The 8,025-nt window shown below is 41.3% G+C and overlaps 1 pseudogene; it reads left to right on the top strand.

Moving 5' to 3' along the window:
* Positions 1-5,958: 5,958 nt before the first annotated feature.
* Positions 5,959-6,897, top strand: LOC147729159 (uncharacterized; annotated as a pseudogene).
* The last annotated feature ends 1,128 nt before the right edge of the window (positions 6,898-8,025 follow it).

Genomic DNA, 8,025 nt, shown 5'->3' with positions numbered 1-8,025 from the left:
TGGCTCCCCGTCAACAAGAGAATAACATTCCGTCTCCTCACCCACGCACACAAGGCCCTCTACAAACTAGGACCCGAATGCCTCAACACTCGACTGTCCTTCTACACACCCTCCCGCCAACTAAGAACCTCCAATCAAGCCCTCGCCGCAGTTCTGCGTATCCAAAGATCCACCATGGGAGGTAGATCCTTCTCCTACTTGGCGGCCAAAACCTGGAACTCACTCCCCACTCACCTTCGCCTTACACAGAACCACATCTCCTTCAGAAAAGAACTTAAAACCTGGCTATTCGATAAATAATGAACCCCCTCCCCAAGCGCCTTGAGACCCTCTGGGTGAGTAGTGCGCTATATAAATTCTTGAACTTGAACTTGAACTTGAACTTGAACTTGAACTATATCCTACTGTTTAAGTACGTTGCCTCCTGCCCTCTTGGGCTGTTTAGGGCCTACACTAGGTGTTACTTGTATATATAAAAAAAAGATTTGTGTGTGGAAAAAGTTTTATTTTGCCTTATTGAAATGGCAGTATAAAACTGCACACACAGGAAGCAATGGCAGGCCTGAGCCCTGATACAGTTTACTAGGGACTAGGGACTTTAAAGTAAATCAAACATGGAAATTGGGTTAAGTCAATGTTACCATGTTTTAAGGAGTGGGAACATGCACTCCTCACTGGCTATCAGTGGTACAGTTCACAGAATCCTAAAAGCAGCAAAAATGAGATAAGCAAAAATGGAGGAGGAAGGCAAACACATTTGGGGGAAGACCACCCTAAGGCTGAAAGATCTAACAGAGATATTCTAACTTTGGAATTTGACCAGAATACTGGTACATCTATCAGGTCAAAAGCAGACGGGAAATTGAGGAAACCATAATGTAATGTAATGTATCTGTATGTGGATGTGAAGGCAGTAGGTGTATCAGTGGGTTGTCGTCCGGAAAGATCGATTCTGGGCGTGAAGGTTTCCCCTGCCACGAGCCCACATTGCAATCACAACGGATTTGAATAATTGCATACCCCCCACATTAAAGAGGGCTTCCCCACGGGAATTCCGTGAGTCTGCTTTTTTGATAATAAAATCATCAAAATTCAAGAGGAGCTCCAAAATTCCAGTGGGCTTCTTCGGCCCTTGTCACCCTTCGCTTGTTCTGGGGGGAAGCAACCTACTAGCCAATTTACCACCTTTGAGCCAGCTGTGCAAGCGGACGTGCTGGCCATCTTGGAGTCACTAAAGTCGGGTTCACCCTCTGACCCTTGCCCCGCCAGGGTTCTGGGGGGAGCTGCGAGCTTGGTATATCAGGAGGCCACTCAGGTGGTCAATTTGTCTCTGTCCTCTGCCTCTGTGCCACCTTGCTGGAAACAGGCGAAATTGCTTCCCCTCCTTAAGAAGCCTGGCCTGGACCCTCTAGCCACGTCCAGCTATCGTCCGATATCGCTGCTCCCGGCACTGGCGAAGGTCTGTGAAAAGGTTGTCTATAGGCAGCTGAATAATTTTATTGAGTCCTCTCAGGCCCTGCACCCGGCTCAATCGGGTTTCAGGGCGGCTTTCAGCACCGAGACGGCTCTGGTGGAAGTTTCGGAGGCCATCAGGGAGTGTCTGGACGGAGGCGGCAGAGCGGTCCTGGTTTTGCTGGACTTATCTGCCGCCTTCGATACGGTTCCCCACGCTCTGCTGCTGAATCGGTTGGCAGAGGTGGGACTGTCAGGCGCGGTTCTGGCTTGGCTGTCCTCGTTTCTTTCGGAACGGACGCAGCAAGTTTGGATGCCTCCTTACGCCTCGTCTCCCAAGAAGCTCAGCACAGGGGTCCCCCAGGGGTCGACGTTAAGCCCCCTGTTGTTTAACGTTTATATGACCCCGCTGATCTATCTGACTGAGCAGTGGGGAGCCAAAATAATGGCGTACGCCGACGACACTCAGCTGTTGTTTACCTGGCCTAAGAATTGCCTAGATGCTAGTGTCGTCTGCTCCTGTCTATCCAATGTCTTTCGGTGGCTCCTGTCAGCCCAACTTAAATGTAACGAGGACAAGACAGAGCTGTTGTTTTATGGCAACTTTCCGGACAATTTTAAGGATCTCATTTGGCCGCCTGATTTTGCTTGTCCCAGCTCTCTTGGAGGCCCGGCCAAAAACTTGGGGGTCTGGTTCGGACAGGATCTTAAGTTTGAAGTACATCTAAAAAAACTTACGGCGACCTGTTTTGCGACCCTCAAGTCACTAAAAAGGTTCCTTCCACTGCTCCATAGGGAAGCAAAAGAGATGGTTCTGCGTGCTCTGATTCTATCAAGGCTGGATTATTCCAATGCCCTCTTTAGCGGTCTTCCTAAATATCTCATCAACCGAATGCAGATTATTCAGAATGCGGCGGTCTGACTTTTATTCCATCTCCCGAGAAGAACTAGCGCTTCTGCTCATCTCCGAAAGCTCCATTGGCTTCCAGTGGCCCATCGTATTGTGTTCAAATCTCTGGTCCTGGCCTTCCGTGCCCTGCATCAACACGGACCACAATATTTGCACAAGAGGTTCACGTTTTATTCCCCTCGCCGTGCACTCCGATCAGCTAATCTCCTTCTGATGTTTACGCCTAAAATCAGATATGTGAGATTGGGTGGTCAATCTATTTCTGTCCAAGCAGCTCGATCCTGGAATGCCCTGCCGCTCTCTTTGCGTGCGTCAGCCACACTGGCAGAATTTAAGAAGGGGTTAAAAACTCACCTTTTTAATCTCAGTATCTAGTTGCTTCCCTTCTTCCTTGGTTCGGCTCTGTTCTAGTTCACATATCGCGCCAGGATACTCTGTAGTAGCAGAGCGCGTAATAAAATCTTTTATACATACATACATACATACATACTAATTTAATTTTCCCCATCTTGGAGTTTGCGCCTCAGTGTGCACCGAACACCGGCTGGGGTACGTATAGACCTGACGAATGCTGAGCTGACTCAGCTCGTGATAGCAGAAACATGTTGACCAATTTGTAACAATTTTTAGGACATGTTTGGTTCAAATTGACTCAACCAACTTCTGTCCGTTTCTCACTTTGTTTTTAATGAAGATGAACTGTCCCTCTATTAAAAGAAATTCTCTATATTAGGGAACAGTTACACCTTCTTTTAAATTCACCTACTTCACTATATGGTACGAATGCACTTACCTGCAACAAGAACCTAATGATGAAAACTGGCTACTGACTTCGTTGGTGCCTGAGGGTTCTTTTTTCACAGTGTTTACTGACTTACTCCACCTAGTTCCAATTCCCATTTTTATTGTGGTAATTGAACCTTTTTACCTACTCTCTCTTTTTTGCTTATTTGTTTAATATTTTGTTGTTTGATAATCTAGCTCTAAGGGTTATAAGAGTGGCAGACTGACCCTTTTCTCTCCTGTTGGTTAACTATGAAACCATAACATAACCATTGAACGGTAACTACACAAAATATTGAGTTAAAAATAACGACTTACATAAATATGGACTTCAAAATATAGAATGGACAAAATATTGAATGGACAGAATATAGTCAACAAAAATATCAAATTTAAGGTAAGTAATTTAATATCGATTTTTATATATATAGAAAGTCAAAATATCAAAGTATATTATATAGTTATTAAAATATATCGATTTTTTATAGTGTTTTGTATGTTAGTATATGTGTGAAAAATGTATATTTTTTTGTAATTTATTTTAAGTACTGAATTTTATGTTATTTAATTTTTGCGTAATTTAATTCTGTAGCGGGTTGTGGGTTTATAGGGGAATAGGGTGGGAATTAATTACATTATAATAAATAAAATATTAATTTTTAGAATGATTAATTATTTGTAATTTAATTTTGTGTTTTAGTTCTGTAGCGGGTTGTGGGTTTATAGGGGAATAGGGTGGGAAGTAACTTAATTGCAAATAATTAAATATTTTAATTGATTTATTGGTATTTATTTTGAATTAATTGTTAATTAAGTTTAATTGGTAATCAATACAATTTAATTGGTAATTCATTTTTTATTAATTGATTAATTGATAATGATGTGAATTTTATTAATTTATTTTCCGTAGCGGGTTGTGGGTTTATAGGGGAATAGGGTGGGGAGTTACTTAATTAATTAATTACATATTTTAATTTATTTATTGGTATTTATTTTGAATTAATTGTTAATTAATTAATGGTTAATTGGTAATTAATTTGTATTAATAGGTAATGAATTTTAAATAATAATATTTTAAATTATTATATTGTATTAAATTGGTAATTACTTAAAAAAGTCTTTTTATTGGTATTGATATTTAATTTATTTTTATTAATATATTAAATATTTACTTTCTCTACTGTTAAGCTCACTAGAGTGGGAATAGTAATTTTTACCCCTATGCTATCCAACGCTTTCCCTACTGTTGCACTCTCTGGAGTGGGAATGGTAATTTTTACCCTCCCGCTATCCAACGCTTTCCCTACTGTTGCACTCTCTGGAGTGGGAATAGTCATTTGTACCCCTACGTTATCCAACACTTTCCCTACTGTTGCACTCTCTGGAGTTGGAATAGTAATTTTTACCCCTACGCTATCCAACGCGTTCCCTACTGTTGCCATCTCTGGAGTGGAAATAGTAATTTTTACCCCTACGTTATCCAACGCTTTCCCTACTGTTGCAATCTCTGGAGTGGGAATAGTACTTTTTACCCCTACGCTATCCATCGCTTTCCCTACTGTTGCACTCTCTGGAGTGGGAATAGTAACTTTTACCCCTACATTATCCAACGCTTTTTCTACTGTTGCACGCACTGGAGTGGGAATAGTAATTTTTACCCATACGCTATCCAACGCTTTCCCTACTGTTACACTCTCTGGAGTGGGAATAGTAATTTTGACCCCTACGTTATCCAACGCTTTCCCTACTGTTGCAATCTCTGGAGTGGGAATAGTACTTTTTAACCCTACGCTATCCAACGCTTTACCTACTGTTGCACTCACTGGAGTGGGAGTAGTAATTTTTACCCCTACGCTATCCACCACTTTCCCTATTGTTGCACTCTCTGGAGTGGGAATAGTAATTTTTACCCCTACGCTATCCAATGCTTTCCCTACTGTTGCACTCACTGGAGTGGAAATAGTAATTTTTACCCCTACGCTATACAACGCTTTCCCTACTGTTGCACTCTCTGGAGTGGGAATAGTAAAATAAGGGGACGTTTTCACTTTCAATTACACCTTCCATGCTGTGTGTTTACTTAAAGCCGGTAAAATGTTATGTTAGGTAACGTGTGAGCAAGACACACTTGGTGTCGAAACGCGTAACGTTTTTTGAGAATAAAATTTTGCATCTCTACCACTGAGTGCGCGTGATGCTTTTAAGCAACTGTGGATTGAATAATAATTCTCGGCATTTGGGTTCGCCGACAACGCGCCACCTGACTACGGGATTAGGATCCTGGAAGGACCCTACTGTTTGATTCATTCGTAACGAGGGATCCAGAGCCGGCCGGTTTTTACAGTGGATTACCAGACGAAAACCTGGATTGGAGTGAACACCTGACCCCGAAGGGTAAGCCTTCCTTTGTTCTTCCACCGTATCTCTCGGATTGAATCGACGTAGGAGTGCAGCGATCAAGCCGGTTGAGTAACGGAGGCTTACGGGGATAGCGCTAAATAGGGGCAGGCGAGTACAAGACGATTTCTAAACAATGCACTTCACATGGATACCTTTATACGCATTTAAAGGATGCTGAATCGTATCTCTTGATAAACACTGTCCAGGAGTGTCATAACACGGCATCAGGAACTGCCGATTGGAGGCGGGGTGGCAGAGATAAAAGTGAGAGCTGGGACTCTATTCTGACAATTACGAGGAGGTACGGTGTACCGCAAGATTCTGAAATAAAAACCTAACGCATAGTAAACAGTGAAGAATTACAACAAGTACAGACAATCCAAAAATCAATAAACGAGTATCCATATTTAATAATGGATGAGGAAGGGGAAAGAAGACGTGAGGCAGCGTCATTGTTTGCCAGAGCACCTGGCAAAGGAGGAAACTATATACCAACACAAGTGAAACTTGCAAGTGATCCCTTAAACAAACCATTACGAAAATTTGAAAGACTCAAAAAACAAGAAAGCTCCAAATGGTGGGAGGCAACATCCTTGCAAGACTACGTGGACAAAGAAATGGTGCCAAGAGGCTTAAGAATTTATATTACACCATCCCACGAGTCACTGAATCCTAAAATGTTGGAGGACTGGTCACAAAATTCCGCCCACAGTTCTAAAAATATGATGTGCATATTAATCAAATATGCCTGGGAAGATCGAGACATTATCCTCCAACAAATAAAAGAATTAGAGGATGATTTTTTGAAAAATTCGGAACAAGGCAAAAATAAAGAAATTCAAAGAGGAACTAAAGGGTAGATTAAAAAAACATGAGGAAGACATTAAATACCGCAAACAAAGGAAACTACACCGCGATTGCGGGGATTATGACAGTGGGCGGATATTGACATACAGCCCAAAATATGATTATCTATATAATCAGCTTGACACATCAACAAGCAAACAAAACCAGACCAACACGGAAAGTGACCAAATAGTAGCAAACCAAACAAGTGGCTCTGAAACAGACAATTCTATACAATCTACAAGCACAATCTCTCAGTTGACATCACTAAAAAAACGGCAAATTTTTTACAGGAGTTCAGAGTGCTAAGAACACGGCGCAAAAAAGATGCAGATATATCACAGCAACTACAATTCAGTCAGAAACCAACACGAGGACGACCAAGGGGAAGAGCAAGAGGCAAGGGAGATCGCGACAGAGATGACTCAAGCTCCAGCAGAGGAGAAGAAAAGAACAGCAAAAAACCAGTGGGAACCAAATGTGGGGGTTACAGAAAAAGAAAATAATGATGGATGAATAAATAAAACAATTATTAATCTTTCATCAAGAACACTTACGTTAAAAGAAAAACAAACCCTATGTCTGGGACTTACTTTTTGCCCCACGGAACTCTTTGATTATGCTGATACTAGGGTTGACATTTTTAAATTCATCAGGAAACTTAAACTATCAAAATGGCATTCACTGATGAAAAAGAAACCAGGGACCAACCCAGATGTAGGTGCTACTGTACCAGAACTTACAGTGGGAGATGTGGATATGCTGCAAACTGTTGATTCCCTAGGAGGCCTAACTAATGACACTGGTTTAGAACTTGAGGTTGTGGGTGTGAGAGAAACTAGAACTGATAGTTCTGCGAACACTTCTTTTAAGCCAAAATCAGTGTTCTATTCCACCCTCCCTCACGATTCGATCGATACTTTTCATGAAGTGGTGACAAAAGAACTGACCAAACTAAAACATACCTGTCCAAAACAAAGGAGAGGAGATATCAATCTGACTATGGGAGAGATGGATTTTATTTTCTCTTTAGCAGATGATAAAAATGCTATACTACGACCTTCAGATAAGGGCGGTAACATTGTGCTGTGGGGTAGAGATTTGTATATAAAAGAGGCATTGTTTCAATTGAATGAAGGCAAGTTCTATTGTACTAGCAGTATGAATGAAAACAATGTTAGTATCATAGAAACATGGGAAGAACTCACTGAATGGCATAATGAGGGATTACTTTCATGGCATGAATTCCGGTTTCTCAAAAAGGACTATCCTAAACTTCCTATTTTTTACCTTCTACCAAAGGTTCACAAAAATCCCATAGAACCTCCAGGGAGACCCATTATATCTTCTATAGGAGGCGTAAATGAAAATTTGTCCAAATACATTGACCATTTCCTAAGAGAATTTGTATGTCAACTCCCCTCATATACTGAGGACACTACTGATTTCCTAAATAAACTTGAAAATATCCAATGGTCAGAAGGCGCTCTACTTATCACTATGGAGGTGAGCGCCCTCTATACTATCATTGACCACATCCAAGGGATGGAAGCCAGTTATCACTTCCTAAAAAAGAGAGAAATAGGCTTCCAAGAACACACTAACATGCTAATACAAATGATGAAACTTTGTCT

Source organism: Lissotriton vulgaris, chromosome 2_2, assembly GCF_964263255.1.
Source record: "Lissotriton vulgaris chromosome 2_2, aLisVul1.2, whole genome shotgun sequence".
Lineage (NCBI taxonomy): Eukaryota > Metazoa > Chordata > Amphibia > Caudata > Salamandridae > Lissotriton > Lissotriton vulgaris.
The sequence above is the reverse complement of the archived record's forward strand: the minus strand, read 5'-3'. Positions and strand labels throughout refer to the sequence as shown.